At 44.2% G+C, this 17,500-nt stretch overlaps 1 protein-coding gene and 1 non-coding gene across 2 annotated transcripts in view; both read left to right on the forward strand.

Annotated features, from left to right (window-relative positions):
* RhoGEF3 (Rho guanine nucleotide exchange factor 3) overlaps nt 1-17,500 on the forward strand; it is a 383,735-nt gene that overhangs the window by 54,260 nt on the left and 311,975 nt on the right. The gene's annotated exons all lie outside the window — the stretch shown is intronic.
* Nucleotides 6,070-6,142, forward strand: TRNAK-UUU (transfer RNA lysine (anticodon UUU)). Its single transcript has one exon. It is a non-coding gene; the product is annotated as a tRNA-Lys (tRNA).

Raw genomic sequence — 17,500 nt, forward strand, 5'->3', positions numbered from 1 at the left:
CTCTCTCTCTCTCTCTCTCTCTCTCGTACATTTTATTTTTTTTTTAATTTAATCGTTTCCTTTAATGCATCCTCAGTGTCACGTGGTCTAGTTGTTTTTAATATGTATCTGTCTCGCTTGTATGCCTGTCCCTTTATAAACAGAAGAATACACACACACACACACACACACACACACACACACACACACACACACACACACACACACACACACACACACACACACACACACACACACACACACACACACTATCTGTCTGTCATTCTGTGTGTATGTATGTATGTATGTATATAAAGGGAGGAGGTCGTGGACGGAGGTGGTCATGTAGTAGATGTAACAATGGACTACTATCCGAAATGACCTAAGATCGTTCCCCGCCTGAGACATAGAAAAGATTGAAAAACTGTGTTGTTAGAATAGTCTTTGCTGGTTTTGCACGGTACTCACACGTCGGTATTGGTGCTCAGGTAGTGGCATGTGAAGTTTTGCGAGACACAGGGAGATTGTTGGGCCTCAGGCAACGCACTGTCACTTCCATGCGTCCTCCTTCCATACCGTACCTAACCTTGCCCCCTTCGGGTAAACATTCCACTCATGCCACCCCCGCGACCTCCACCCTGCCCACCTTTCACTCCCTCACTCATTAATCAGCCCACCTCAATGGACCAGCGACAGGTGAGAAAGAGAGAGAGAGAGAGAGAGAGAGAGAGAGACAGAGACAGAGAGAGAGAGAGAGAGAGAGTTGCATATATTCACAGATAACACTATACCTTACGTTCCTTTGAGATTCGCTCTTGCTTTCCAGGTACGGTAAATTAGGATTAAGAGCAGGATAGCTGAGAGAGAGAGAGAGAAGGAGGGGTAAAAGAAAAGGTAGGTAGATAGACTGATTGCTGGATTTGATAGATAAACTGTGTAATTCATTGGTTGATTAGTTGATTGATTGATTAATAGAGATAGACGGATTGTAGAAGAGACGAGGAGGGATATGGAGGAAAAATCAATCAAGTGAGGCGGAGAGGGGAGAATGAGGAGAGATTGTTTATATAGGACTAGCTGGGGTCTCTCTTTCTCTGTCTCTCTCTCTCTCTCTCTCTCTCTCTCTCTCTCTCTCTCTCTCTCTCTCTCTATATATATATATATAGTATGTCCCTCCCTCTATTCCTCGCTGCCGTTTGTCCCTCCCTTCGTTCCTACTACGGCTTCAGTAGGGTGTCATATTGGCCCAGAGAGAGAGAGAGAGAGAGAGAGAATAGGGCGCGGGTATACAGGTGTGGGTTGCAGGGTAGTTGGTACAAGCCTTTTGGGTGGAGTTCGGGAAAGTATATTTTGGAATGATGTGACAAAGGTGTTGTTAGGAAATATGATGCTGTGGGAACGGTATCGTGTAAACCCAGTACTGCCCAAGCTTCATGCAGTTGCAGGAAAGGTACTAAGCGTGCCACCCTCCGCCTACTTACCCATAGCCGCGAAGCTCATATCTACACTTCGGGGTTTCACTCTGGATTAGTTTTTGAAAATGACCAGTTCTGTCCCTTTTACAAAATATGGGCATTACCGAGTTATTGAAATGGGCAAGGAAGGAATGTTGATATGTTGTTTTTTGAGCGGACAGGAGAGGTAGATATTAAGGGGTGGACAGGAATATAAGAGGCCTATGTAAGAAGACATGTTAGCAAAATATGTGTGTCAGAAGGAGATAAGGAGAGTGTGGTCAGAACAGTGATAATGAGAGGATGTTGTAGAAAGAGTAGTTGAATTATCTCTACGTTATGGGATGGAGAGAGAGAGAGAGAGAGAGAGAGAGAGAGAGAGAGAGAGAGAGAGAGAGAGAGATTCCACCTACATCTAATATATACCACATTGACTGCATCCCACCCAACCCCACCCCACCTCACCACACCATGTAACACAACAACCAGTATATTACACCGCACCACATTACACCACACCATATTACACCACACCACACCACACTACACCACACCACACTGCACTATACTACACTACAAACAACGTAACCGTTTCCTCCTCATCCTGACATCATACACACCACACCACATCACTCCATGCCACACCATAGCTTTACTACATCATCCCACCCCACCCAGCCTCTCCCCTCCCCTCCCCACCCGGCCCCACCCTTCCCCTCCCCACCCTTCGCTGCCACCAACTTGTCTAAATTTACTCAGACGAGAAAACAATACTGAACCTTAGAGTGAGGTGGTGTAAGGATTATTTTTACTTGGCTTTATGGTGTAAGATGACCCTTATCCCTTCCCCTCCCTCACACACACACACACACACACACACACACACACACACACACACACACACACACACACGTATAATAGGCTTTACAACCTGTGTTTTGGAGGGATGTATGTGTCGTGTTTTTAAAGGTTATGAGTGTGTTTGCGTCGGAGTGTCGCCTGTGTGTGTGTGTGTGTGTGTGTGTGTGTGTGTGTGTGTGTGTGAGAGAGAGAGAGAGAGAGAGATCATATTTCCTAATCAGGTGCTTAAAAACTACAATATACATCTCAATAAAAATGTTCTTTACTCTAAATGTACTTTAATTCTTTAATATTACTTTTACGCTCATACTGGAGACCAAACAATTTTTTGTTTTGTTTTTGCTAAGAATTATCCTAGTAATCAGAAAATTATTTGTTTATATATGCAAATAGGGTGTGTGTGTGTGTGTATGTGTGTGTGTGTGTGTGTGTGTGTGTGTGTGTGTGTGTTTATCAGTTGTGTGTGTGTGTGTTTGTGTGTGTTTATCAGTTGTGTGTGTGTGTGTTTGTGTGTGTTTATCAGTTGTGTGTGTGTGTGTGTGTGTGTGTGTGTGTGTGTGTGTGTGTGTGTGTGTGTGTGTGTGTGTGTGTGATTCTGGCTTCGATTTTTTGAGGGTTTATTTATACGTGTGTGTTTATGTTTTGTCTCTGGTTGTCGTGAAATAACAAACCGTCTGTCTTAGTAGTTAACCCCTTCATCCCGGGGACGTCTTGGGTTTATCCTTGCTACCCTCAGACGGTTTTACTCAGCTCGGGAGGGATTTTATCGAACTGAGTGGGTTAGATATGGCCTGTATTAACCGCTACACTGCGATTACGTCTTTAATTTTGGTATTTCGCAGACGATTTAATTCAGCTGGATTGATTTTTAACTGGAGGGGTTTGATCTAGCCTTGATTAATCGTAGTAAATTTGACAGGCATCTGCTAAGTCGAATTAAATCGTCTGACGGAAGCGAGATGGATGCAATAATAATGATGATGATAATAATGATAATAATAATAATAATAATAATAATAATAATAATAATAATAATAGCAGTAGCAGTAGTAGTAGGTTTTTGATAGATAAAAATATGTAAATAAAGAAAAATAAAATATACGACATCATAGTAAAATTATTAAAGTCACCTGTAAAATCATGGTCTGCTTTATTTATCCCAGCCATCATCAGCTGAGATAGTGATGGTTTGCTAAGCACGACCCCTAATTGGCTTAAAAACATTGGTATTATCAGAGCTGCTCCTTTGATGCGATGCTTTATACAGGTCAATTAGAAGGGGTGATGGTATTGAGTGAGGCAAGTTGAGTGATCGAGTGGATGATATGGATGAGTGTGGGTGTGCTTGGGTGTGGGTGTGGGTGAGATTGTGAGTGTGGGTTGTGTGTGGAGGCGGTTTGTGGTGAAAGATGTGCGATATTTATGGGCTTGTGTGGTGTGGTGTGCTGTGGTGAGGGTCGTTACACCACACCACACCACACTTGTCCCTGCCCTTGCCTCTCACGCTTGGGTTACACCAGTGCACCATTTTCTTGCTTTCATGACCAGTTCGGCCTGTTTGAATGTCGTGTTTTGATTCGTGTGTGTGTGTGTGTGTGTGTGTGTGTGTGTGTGTGTGTGTGAGAGAGAGAGAGAGAGAGAGAGAGAGAGAGAGAGAGTTATCCTGTCTGACCTTTCATTACATATGACCACTGTTAACGGATTGAACGTCTAACCTTTGCGTCACTTCCCCTGCGTCCCCTGCCACTCTCTCCTCCCTCCCCCCACCTTCGCAAGCCCCCTCCTCACTCTGCCATCCCCCTCCCAGCAGCCTTTCCCCTCCCTTACTTTCCCTCGTCCCTCCTTCGTCACAGCCCTTACCCCTCTATCTCTCATTTTGACCCCCCACCTTCACCCACACTGTCGTTAGCATCTCCCCTCATCCCCTCTCCACGCTTCCCCAGCCTCTCCCTCTCCTCTCCCCTCGTCTCATCCACACTCTCCCCAGTCTTCTAGACCCTGCCCTCTCCCCCAGGCTCTCCTCTTCCCCCTTCCCCTCTACCCTAGCCACCCTTTGCTTTCTCCTCTCGTCCTTCACCCAGCCTCCCCCTCTTCCTTATCCCTCACAAACAGATATATAAACACACACACAGACAGACGTTAAACTAAAGAACATATGAAACTCACACGGTAAACAGATTCACTTGATACAATATTATGACAAACAGACAGTGTATAAGCTTGAGAATTTCCGTTTTGGTAAGGAGATAGGTGGGAACTGGTTTGGAAATCAGAGTAGTGGATGAGTGAAATAAGTTAGGAAATAAGAGTAGTGGATGGGTGGAAAAAGCTACCCAGGGATGTCGTTAGTGCTCTTTCGATTAAGAGTTTCAAGAGTGACCTACTGCTTTCTTTTGAGCGCATGAAGAAGATGCTAGATATTTGTGTGGGTGGAAATTGACTGTTATTCAACTTGTCCCAGTCATCAGAGCATTCACGACCGCCTTATCGTTTTTTAATACATGGTTTCAGTACGTGGAATGTATTTTATGTCGCTCCTTTGTGTGAAGTTTCCATGCCATTTTTCTCCACTGCGTGATTTTCCTTTTCACCACCATCTGACAGTTTTAGTTGGAGGGTTTCGTGGGCGGGGAAGAGAGAGTTTTCCCCTCGTCTATATTTTTCAATTCTTAAATGTCTAGTCCTACCCTTTGACGGGATTTGCCTAGTATGTACCAAGGGGCTCACTGGTATCGTGTGTGTGTGTGTGTGTGTGTGTGTGTGTGTGTGTGTGAGAGAGAGAGAGAGAGAGAGAGGGGCAGACATGTATAAAACAGGCATGGATAAACAACAGTAAACAGAGACAGTTAATACAGAAAGACAACCGTATGATACAGACAGACAGACAGATGCAGGAGGTGTGAGGTGTGCCAGGTGCAAGGGATAAACAGAGTGAACAAGGCAGAAGCTAATGAGACAGGGGTGTTTGTAAATATTAGGTGTGTGTGTGTGTGTGTGTGTGTGTGTGTGTGTGTGTGTGTGTGTGTGTGTGTGTGTGTGTGTTTGCATAACGGTATGTTTGATTCCATGTTTTAGGACACTCACTCACACACACACACACACACACACACACACACACACACACACACACACACACACACACACACACATTCCGATACCATGACTGACAGTGGCAATTTAGAGACAAACATTTACTTACTCATCCACACACACACACACACACACACACACACACACACACACACACACACACACACACACACACACTCTCTGTCTGTCTGTCTCTACCTAGAAAAGTTTAATCTGCCAGAGAGAGAGAGAGAGGTGTATTTGGTGGGTAGAACTTTAGCTGTGTGCGTTTGAATCCGTACATGTGACCGCATTCCTGTGTACGTTGTTGTCATGAGAAAGTACTGTATATATTTTGATATGATTTTGTGTGTATGTGTGTGTGTGTGTGAGAGAGAGAGAGAGAGAGAGAGAGAGAGAGAGAGAGAGAGAGGAGAAGGAAAAAAAGAGGAGGAAATGTAAGGGGAAATGAGAGAAGAGAATGAATGAGAATTTAGAGAGGGGAGGTGGAGGGGAGGGGAAAATGAAAGCAAGGGAAAAGAGGCGGGGAGAGGAGGAGAAAAAAGAGATGGAAAAAAATGAACGTACGTCGAGGTGAGAAGAGAGAGGGGGGGGGGAAGGGGGAGAAGAGAACATGGGGAGAGATGAGTAGGGGAGGAGAGTGGGAGGGAGGGAGGGAAGAGCTTGGCAAACCTCTCGTTACAGAGCCCGGATAGCTCAGTCGGTAGAGCATTAGGCTTTTAACCTAAGGGTCCAGGGTTCGAGTCCCTGTTCGGGCGAATGTTTTTACGAGTGGTATTCCAGGGTGAAAGTGTGGCGGAGTGGGAGAAGAATCGAAGAGGTTGATGTGTACTCTCAGAATTCTTCGCATCACCTCTTCCTGAACGATTTACTTTGCATTTTGCAGGTGAACAATCTCCTCTGTTATGTGAGAGGAAATTAACGTATACTAACGTAAAAGGTGCCCGGTACTGATAAAACTCAGCCGTCCCGCAACACACGAGATATCATACGGCGGTATAGAAGAAGCGTATTATATATATGGCCTATAGAGAGAGGGGGGGGGAGGGACCGCGGAGCCTTCAAAGTCCACGAGAACATAATCACATTCAGGAAAAAAATTCGGGTATCGGTGTTTCAGGCTTTCCGTTGTCTGTGCGGTAAAATTTTCGGTCATTATTTTTTTCCCCCACTCGTGCTGGATTATGGGTTTGTAGTGGCGGTGAGTTTTTCCTTTTTTTCTTTTTATTGAGAGACCGTGTTTTTTTCTTCCGAGTAATTTGAAGCGAATGTGGTATATAATATTATTTTTTGGTTCACGTATTTTTCTGACGTGTTTAGGTGTCCGTTGTTATCCGGGACTCTCTCTCTCTCTCTCTCTCTCTCTCATCACGGGTTTAATGGTAAGAGACCAGAAATTGGAGAGAAAAATGCCGGTAAATGACTCAAGGAAAATTGTCTGCCTCATTTCTGTCCTCATTTCTTCCCTCCATTCCTCCCTCTTTCACTTTCCTCCCTTCTCCCTAGCTCGCGTCTGTCCCACCTTCCCTCCGGTTCTCTCTGCCTCTCTCCCTTCCTCCCTTTCTCACCTGGCTGCCTCATCGACCTTCCTACCCTGACCTTGGCTCCCTCCCCCCTCCCCCTCCTCTGTTCTCTCTCCCTACTCCCTTCTACCCAATTCTTTCTCCTCCCTACTCCCCCAACCCTGTTCTCTCCTCCATCTGCCACTCCCCTATTCTCCTACTTACTCCCCTTCCCCTATTCTCTCCCACGTCCCCCTCGTTCTCTCTCTCTCCTGCCTCCTTCCCCTACCCTGGTCTCTCTCCTGCCTCCCTCCTCCCCATGACTCATCTCACCTTGACCTTCATCCTCCCTCCCTCCCTGCCTCCCTCTTGCCCATTCCTCCTTTCATACATTCGTTTCTCTTTTATTTCCGTCACTTCTTTCACTTGTCTCTGTCTGTCTGTGTGTCTATATCTATCTGTCTGTCAGTCTACCACCTCTGTTCTCTCCCTTCTGTCCTGTGTCTGTATCTATCTATCTGTCTATCTATCTATATGTATGTGTATGTGTATGTATGTATCAATCTATCTGTCACCGCTTGCATACCATCTCCTCCCCTGTTCATTCTTTGGCTTCTTATCAGGCGGCAGAAATGCATGCGTTTTGCCCTTCCGTGTGTGTGTGTGTGTGTGTGTGTGTGTGTGTGTGTGTAACCTTATCATGATGTTGCCAGGCGTTTTCCCAACCACTCCACAAGGTCGTCACATACCCCATCTTTTTTTTTTCCTTAATGTTTATTTTCCTCCATTCCCTTCTTCCTCCTTTCTTTCCTCTTCCCTTGTCTCTCTTCTGCCTTTCTTCATGTCTTCCCTTCTTACCTTTTTCCCTTTTCCCTTCAGTTTTTCCCTTGCCCTTGTTCTCCCTTTGTCGCGTCTTCTCTCATCCCCTTTCTCTCTCTTTCCCTTCGTCTCTTTCTTTTTTCCTGTTTCTGTTTTCTCCTCCTCTTCCACCTCTCTTTCTTTTCCTTTTGTAGTCTTTGAGTCCCATTTCTCTTCCGTCCATTTTTCTCCTCACTGTCTTCCTCTTTTTCTTTTGTCTCCGTCATTCTTTCTCTCATTTATTTTTTGCCTCCTCTTCCAGCCACCACTTAACTTCCCTCCTCTTTTCTCTTGTTTTCCCTCACCCTGTTCTTCCGGCTCTTACTTCCCTTCTTCTTTCGTTCCTCCTTTCAGTTCCAATGCCCGCCTTCCTCCCTTTTTTCCCTTCTTCCTTGTGCCTTTTCTCCCTTCTTTCATTTCCTTCTTAAAAGTTCTTCCTGTCTTCATTCTTTTTTCTCTCTTCCCCATTCCTCGTTTCTTCCCTTGTTTCCTTCCGTGTTCATTTCTCTCTGCTCAACCTTCTTCTCCTCTCTGTCTCTTCTTCCCCATCTAACCTCCAGAAATGCTCAAAACCTAGACCTCGCCCCAAGCACTGTCCTGGCCCCCCCACATCCTTACAAGGCGTTAGTGAACAGCCCCACCTCACTCACGTTACTCTCACATATCGTAAATGTATTGCAGGGTATTGTGGTGGGGAGAAGTGGGTCGGAGGCATATCTTACCTACTGCTCTCTCTCTCTCTCTCTCTCTCTCTCATCCCATCTCTCTTTTTCCCCTTCCTGCTCTGCCCTTCCGTTCTCTTTTGCTTTCTCCTTCTGTCTTCCTCTCCTCAAATCTTTTATTTCTTCTCATACACAACCTCGATTTTCTCTTCCGTCTCACTTTTCTCACTCCTCCGTTCCCCCTTTTCTCCCTCTGTCTCCCCATACCCCTACCTATCAGCCATCGACAGTCTCCTGCTTCTTATTCTCCCCCATTCTCCCAACACCTTCCACTTCCCCTCATTTCTCCCCCTCTCCCCATACCCTCACTCATGTCACTCCCCATATTCCCCACCATACCCCACCGTCTCCACATACCCCACCGTCTCCCCATACCCCAGCATCCCTCCCCTTCCCTCCCCATACCCCAGGATCCCTCCTTTACCCTCTCCTTACCCCGGCCTCTCTCCCCATCCCCTCCCTACACCTCTCCCTCCCCTCCCCCCACCCCATCTCAGTATACGCGTCCGCCATGACACCCGCCGCATACACAATGAGTGGAGACCCTCATTCACTGTCTCCTAACTCAATCCTGTCACCAAAAAAGCTAGCTCACAAGGCTACCGTCCAATCTCATTTCGCGAATCATCAATTTTTTTTAGGAGTCTGTCTGTCACTCGTCTCTCTCTCTCTCTCTCTCTCTCTCTCTCTGTCATTTTATCGTCACCACCAGACCTTCACTACTGTCATTATTTATATTTTTCCAAGTCAAATTAATCTTCCCTCAGCATTGTTGTTGTGTTGATACAGGGCCTTAGAAAGTACACAGCCACACCACACACTGCCACACCACACACAGCCACACCACACACTGCCACACCACACACTGCCACACCACACACTGCCACACCACACATTGCCACACCACACACAGCCACACCACACACAGCCACACCACACACAGCCACACCACACACTGAAACACCTCACACTGCCACACCACACGCTGAAACACCTCACACTCCAGCATCTTACACTATATATCTGTCTGACTGTTTATCTATTTATTTATTTTATTTACATCGATAAGGTCTCCTTCTTTCAAATATAGCAAAGTAGTATGTAGAAGATAGTGTGAGGAGGCCGAGGAGTAGGATATAGAGTGACCTTCATGCTTGTTAGGGTCTCTCTCTCTCTCTCTCTCTCTGCATGTATGTATGTATGCATATATATATATATATATATATATATATATATATATATATATATATATATATATATATATATACCTTAATAATCTGCCCGTCTGTCAGACTCTTATCGTGGAAATGTCAAAGGAATGGAAGGTCAGCACAATGAAACACACACACACACACACACACACACACACACACACACACACACACACACACACACACACACACACACACACACACACACACACCATGTCCTTCCTTATTCCTTTCTATTTCCTTTTGTCTCCCTCCTCCTCCTCCTCTTTGTAATTTCGTCAGACGGCAATTGAGTTAGATTAGAGCAATTGAAATTTTTTGTTTCTTGTTCATATACAGTCTCAGTCATCTAAATATACAGTAACTGGTAGGCAAGAACGAAGATGAAATGTTGAAGGTGTCTGTTTATCTGTTTGTTTATCTGTCTGTCTGTCAATCTGTTAGTCTTTGTGGGCGTGGTTATTTGTCTGTCTGCTCGCCGTCCATCTCTCTGCTTATCTATCTATCTGTCTGTCTATCTGTTAATGTTATTTTGGTATATCTCTCCCATATTATCTGTCCATATGTGTATCTATCTGTCTGTCTGTCACTTCCCTCTGCCTTTCTGTCTGTTTCAGTCACTCAAGTCGCTTCAAGCAGCAAGGGTTATTAGAGAGAGAGAGAGAGAGAGAGAGAGAGAGAGGGAGAGAATATAGCAGTATCAAGTGGCATGTTATCTGTACAGCATTCTAAGTTTAGTGTTGAATATTACTCTCTCTCTCTCCGACCACACCCGCAGCTTCACCCAAGTCCTATTGCCCAACCTTGCCCCTGCCCTTGTATACTGTATATGTGTGTGTGTGTGTGTGTGTGTGTGTGTGTGTGTGTGTGTGTGTGTGTGTGAGAGAGAGAGAGAGAGAGAGAGAGAGAGAGAGAGAGAGAGAGAGTAGGTGGAAGTATGAGCAACCGCATTCTTCTACAGGTAAACAAATAAACCTCAGACTTACATTTATCATCATCATGATCATGATCATCATCATCTTGATGATGATGATGATGATGATGATATTTCTCTTTCTCTTAGTTTTCCCAGGTTTTCCGTTGCTGTCTCTTACCCTTTCAGAGTACATCCGTGGGGAGTAAAGCTGATAATGATGTTTTAAGAGTTACTGAAGAAGTAGGTGTATATTTAATGAGTAGCAGGATGTTTGATGGCGATTATTCTCTCTGACACGGAGAGTATGTTTTCACCCCTGTTTGTTTGTTTGTTTGTCTGTCTGTTAGCAGGACTACCCAAAAACTAATAGAGAGATTTGGGTCAAGTATGGTGGGTAGATAGCCCGTGACCCAGGGAACAATCGAGTAACTTTTGGCACCGATCCGGGTAGTATTAAAGATTCTGGATCCGGAAAACACTTTTTGCGAAACTCTGATAATTGATGAGAAAGCCTAACCCATTATGAAGAGTGGTTTGGAAATTGCGTTGCCCTTGTCGGAGAGATGCGCTCCATTGAGTGCCCCTCTAGTTTATTTATATGTTGATTGATTGATTGATTTGTTCATTTGTTTTCTTTGATTATGTAACTAAAATAAGGTCAGGATGTGTTAAGGTGTTAATAAATGTATCGTGGTTTGTGTTAGGCCTCTAGAGCTTACGTAAGTCTTAACACTGATTGATTGTGTTATCTGACGTCCGCATACCGGTACTGATACACACACACACACACACACACACACACACACACACACACACACACACACACACACCCATACCTTTCACAGTGTAATGATCCTCTCTCCCCTTCCCCCATCTCCCCCTTTTCCTCCCCATTCCTGCCTCCCCCCTCCTCCCCCTCCTCCCCCAGGCTCAGAAGGGGAACTCGTGGTGGCTTTCTTCCCCTCAGGGCTAATTTCTGGTTAGCTGGGGGGAAGGGAGGAGGGGGAGAAGAGTGAGGAGAGAGAGAGAGAGAGAGAGAGAGAGAGAGAGAGAGAGAGAGAGAATGAATGGTGGAAGGAGAAAGGATGAGGGTTGTGGAGGATGGCATATGAGGAAGGAGGAGGGGTGGAGGGAAGGGAAAACTGAGGGTTGGGGAGAGGATCGGGGGGATTTGTGGTGGGAAGGTAAATGGAGTGTTATGAGGGGTGAAGAGGGGGACTAGGAAGAGAGAAGGGAGAGGGGAGGGGAGGAGGTAATGGGGAGTTGAAGTGAGGTAATGTGGGGGGGGGAAGCAGAGTTGGGGAAGGGACAGGCGAGAGGGGGAGGGGGAAGAAGGGAGAGGGATGTAGGAAGGGAGAGGGAGTGGGGAGGGGAGGCGAGGGGAGAAAAGACGAAATGGTTTCACGTGGAAGGATGTTTATAACTTTAGGCCTGAGGAGAGAGAGAGAGAGAGAGAGAGAGAGAGAGAGAGAGAGAGCTTGTGTAAGAGTACCTTGGGATGGAGGGTCGGTGGAAGGGAGGTAGAGGGGTAAGAAGTAACAGAAGCAAGGAACAAACTTTCTAATTTGCTCACTCTCATATTTCTTTAACTTTCCCACCGCAGTATCAGCACTTAATACTCCCTCTCTCTCTCTCTCTCTCTCTCAAATCAGCTTCAGATAAGAATAAGAACAAGTGTATTTGTCACACCTAAATACATGACCCTTGGCTGTCACCTGTCGCACCTGTCAGCCTTTTATTCTTGTCACACACCTGTCTAACTTACGTCGGTGGTATACCTGAGTTTTTCTGCTCTCTCTCTCTCTCTCTCTCTCTCTCTCTCTCTCTCTCTCTCTCTCTCTCTCTCTCTCTCTCACACACACACACACACACACACACACACACACACACACACACACACACACACACACACACACACACACACACACACACGCATTTTCCAGCATTTTATATATAGTTACCCTTATAAATAATGTATACGTTTTCTCTAATGGCCCTCTCATTCTCCGTTTTCTATATTTCAGGTATGTGCGGGGGAGGGCGTTTTTAAGCCATTGGTTGCTGGTATTTCCTTTACATGACTGGGTAAGTACATGATTAGAGAGAGAGAGAGAGAGAGAGAGAGAGAGATGTACCCGTAAAACTTAACCTTTCCACCTTTCCATGAACCACAAATATCATATGCTGTCTTAATCCCAGTAATCCCCATATCCGGATACAAGACTAAATCACCTGTTGCCATTAATTCAGGTACACGAAACAATCCTAAAACGTACTTGGGTTTATATACCAATAAGCCCTGACACCATTCCCCTTATCTCTCTACCTTCCTCTGATACTGGGAGGAATTTGGAAGACGACAGAATAAGGGATGAGGGAACCATTGCGAGGCGCCGTTTTATATATATTGTCAAAATTTTCTGTGGATATATTTACCTTTTCTTATATATTTCCAAAGATGAGAGTTCTGTGGGAGAAAATATTGTTTTGAAATTTGGTTTAATGTGTTATTTTTGACGTAACCATTTCAAGAATTATAAGTTCAATATTTATTTTTTTCTTGTCTGGTACTCTGGCTTTATCTCTCTGTCTGTATCTGTCTTTCTGTCTATCTATTTGTCCGTCCGTCCATCCATCCATCCATCCATCCATCCATCGATTCATCCATCCATCCATCTGTCTAATCTATCTATCTATCTGTGTGTGTTTGTGTTCCCCATCGCATTTTTTTTTTTTTTTTCATTTTTGGTGAGAAGAAGGTTTAGGATGACAGAAATTTTTACTCCATTATAAGATACACAGCTGCTATTAGTGTAGAGAAAGGTACTGGAATGTGAAGTGTGTGTTACAGTGAAGTAGTATGTATTTTTGTAGGAAACGTATAATTAGAGAGAGCAGACTTCATATTCATCTCGTATTTTATTTTCTTTTTTTACCAGTTTTAAAGCTATATTAATTTTAGGTCTTGGTGTTGGTAATAATATGATGGCTTTAGGACACCAAACAGCGTGCTCTACAAAGGACTGCTCGTGTGTGTGAGTGGCGTGGTCGGTAGGGAAGCGAGTGAAGTGTTTTGGCAGGGAGAGGTCAAGGGGATCAGAGGTCAGTGTTTTGGAGTTGGCGGAAGGACTTGGAAGGGTCCTTTTTTGTGGACCTAGGAGGCTCCCAATACCGCTTTCTTCCCTGTTCATCTCTGTGGATAGTACTTAAAATACTCTCGTATTTTACTTATTCATGCCTCATACATCAGAAGTAACGTATGTGACGTGATGATGATGATGATGGTGGTGGTTATGGTGGTGGTAATAATAATAATAATAATAATGGGTGGTGATGATATATTTAAATTGTTAGTTAAGGAAGACACACCAGGGAACCTCCTAAGACAACGAGCATACGATCCACAGAAGTCAAAGGAATGTGTGGAGGGTGAGGAATGTATGGTGGGAAATATTTACAGAGAGAGAGAGAGAGGAGAGGGGGGGGAGAGAGAAGAAAACATGTCTCCTTGGACAATACCTACCAAACAGTACCTACTCATATCCATATACCTAGCACCCATTAACTCTCTCTCTCTCTCTCTCTCTCTCCCTCTCTCCCTGTTCATTCCCACTTCATTTCCGTACCCAAGCCTTTCATTCCTCTTCATTTCCGCTCTCACGCTGTTTCCCTTCCCATCTATATATATTTTTTTATTTATTTATCACTTTTTTCACGGTTTCTGAGGGTAAAAATTCCCCATCGTGTCCTTCCTCTCTTTCAGGCCCCCTTTTTTTCTTTTCCAGTTTCCAGTTCCCCATTTTCTCCTGTCCAGGAACCAAAACAAATGAGAGAGAGAGAGAGAGAGAGAGAGAGAGAGAGAGAGCTGGGGCGCGGAGCAAAATTGATGGTGGGGGTGATTGTGGTGTGGTTTATTTAGATCTTGAGGTTTGGGGTTGCGTTGGGATGGGGGGGCGGTGGGGGCAGGAGGAGGAGAGAAAAGGGGTGGGGGGAGGGGCAGGAGGAGGGGGAGAGGGAGGGGCAGAGGGAGAATCATGCGTGCTTACCTCAGCCTCCGGGCACAGTCAGCCGTCATTATTCTGGGAAGGTCGGGTTGGATCGCCGCAGGTCGCACTGTATTATTATTATTATTATTATTATTATTATTAATTATTATTACTTATTATTATTTCTACTGCTACTACTACTACTACTATTATTATTACTATTATTATTATTATTATTATCCTTCTTCCTATTATTATTATTATTATTATTATTTATCTCGTGTCTTCTGAAATTCCTGGATAAACTGCTTAAATACACCTTTTGAATAGTCTGCGAAAAATCGTCTTAAAGAAAAATTACCCATAATGGCCAGGTATTAATCAAAGTAAATTACATATACATACAGCAGGTAAATGTGTAATAAACCATTGCCCCATTCAGTTATTCAAGGTGAAGAAAATCGCTTGGATATTTGTTGAATAATTGTACAGTGGGAGGGATAATTGGCGAGGCTTTTTAACTCACTCGTGGTATGTGTGTGGTGGGATGGAGATAGGATTGCCTGACAGCGGAGGACGGAACGACGTGGAGGCGATTTATCCACACACTGAGATTAAGGCGTCTGCTTATAGTTGGATATATATGTATACACACGCCCTTTGCCAGGTAGTATGTGTAGCTACGTAATACACACACACACACACACACACACACACACACACACACACACACACACACACACACACACACACACACACACACACACACACACGGCATCTCATTGTGCTGACTCCACCCTTCTCACAGTCGGTGTATTAGTAAACAATGAAAGGCTGAGGTGCTGCGAAAACCAAACACTTCCTTTCCACTCATTTCTTCCTCTTCTCTTTTCCCATTTCTTCCTCGACTGACGGTAACCTGACAAACATAAAAAGACGTTCTCGGGCTGATGGGGTGATGAGGGCCTTTTCTTTCACGCTAAGGGTTCGGACGTGAGTACAATCGTCCCACACCTCGTCCCCTTAATCCCTTCCTCGCCATTAATCACAGGGGGAAGGTGAGATGTGGCGTGTTTCGAGCGTAGAGTTTTACAAGAGTTTTTTTTTTCTCTACCACTGTTTATTCTTTTATATTCAGGGTCAAGGAAAGTGGGGGGGGGGCTCAAAAGTTCCTCCAAATCGCCACATCACTTTGTTTATATCTACTTCTGTTTACACGTCTTTTTTTTTTTCCGCAACTTCGGTGACGTATGTTAACCCATTCTTGCATATCATTCTTGTTAAACTTAGGGCACTGTATTTCTTTGCCTTTCTTTTCTTTTTTTCTTCTCTGTCTCTCTGTCTCTGTCTCTCTCTCTTTAGCTTGAGGGGTTAGATGTAGCTTTGATGAGAGTAAGTTAAAATTTTGTGTTCAGGATATTGTCTGATGTACCACCTTTACACACACACACAGACACACACACACACACACACACACAGAAAGTCATTGTTTTCGAGGGAGTGAACTAGTGACATAAAACGAGTACAGTCAAGGCAGATAAAGGAATAGATAAGAGATTAGCTCAGTCTCCTTATCAGTCAGTGTTAAGGTGGTGATATGGGGAGGGGAGGGGTGGGGAGAGGTGAGTGGAGGAAGGGAGGGGGGATGAGGGGAAGGGAAAGGTGAGGGTAGGGTAGGGACGGGAGTGGAGTGGAGGGGAGGAGAGAAGGTAGGGTATTGTCGTGTAGGGTAGGGCAGGGAAGGGGAGAGGAGAGTAGGGTTGAGTAGGGGAGGGAAGGGAAGGGAGGGTAGGGGGGCTAGAGGGTAGGACAGCAGTATGGGGGAGGAGAGGGAGGAGGGGGAAGGGGGGATGGAGGAGGGAGCAGCAGCAGGGTAGGCAGGAGAGACGGTACGGTAGGTAGGTTGGTGTGTGGGCAGTGTGGTGCTGGATGGTGGTGGGGGTGGTTGTGTGTTTTTTATATACCTCTGTCTGCCTCGTGGTCTGGGGAAAAAGGAAGAAAAGAAAAAATGTAGTGTTTTGGAGTTGTGTAAATATATGAAAGGAAAATGTAGATAATTAAAACAATCATGGGTGTTGTGAAAAGATTGATTAGATACTGAGAGTGGGTACAGTTTTTGCTCCAGTCTACCTCGTGTCTCTGAAAAATGAGGAAAATACCAAAAGAAAAGAGTGTATGGAAGTGAGTGAAATGGAAAATGCAGAAAAGGAAACGGGAAAATGTGCTTCGAGATTTAGGACAAAGTTAGTGTGTTCTTTTTTCTGTTTTGGCAAGTCAGTGAATTTGTTTTTTCTGGTGTCCTCGTACTGTGAAAAATAAAAAAAAGACGGAAATGAGAGATTGTGACAAATGAAAACGTAAAGAAAGGACATTAAACATTATTTTATTGATTTTGTGCATATTCAGTGCCTATTATTATTATTATTATTATTATTATTTTTATTATTGTTTTACTTAGCTACTTGGCCCGTGTGAATAACAAAAAAGATACAGTTTTTGGGAATTACCATACGTGAATGTAAAAGTAAATCAATAGATTAACAAATAATTGAAGATAAAGTACATTTACCCGTCGCATTTTTTTTTTTTTTTGATACATTGGAAATTAGATATATATATATATATATATATATATATATATATATATATATATATATATATATATATATTTTTTTTAACACTCCTGTCTGCCATGTGGTGCGTCAGAGCGGATGTTTAGGAAAAGTGATAATTTACAGAATGGCAAGTACAATAGCCTCCATGATTTTTGCCGAAGCTAGTGTCAGTTTTGAGGGTATTGGATATTCCCTTTACGATTATTGCCTGCCTCGTTCGTGGTCTGTCAGGCTAAATATGATGTTTGGAAATTGTGTTAATACATGAAAAGTGTATTAATCAGTGAGAGCGATTTTTCATGGTGT

This window comes from Coenobita brevimanus, chromosome 94 (assembly GCF_032717465.1).
Source record: "Coenobita brevimanus isolate Jiangsu-jjx chromosome 94, ASM3271746v2, whole genome shotgun sequence".
NCBI classification, from domain to species: domain Eukaryota; kingdom Metazoa; phylum Arthropoda; class Malacostraca; order Decapoda; family Coenobitidae; genus Coenobita; species Coenobita brevimanus.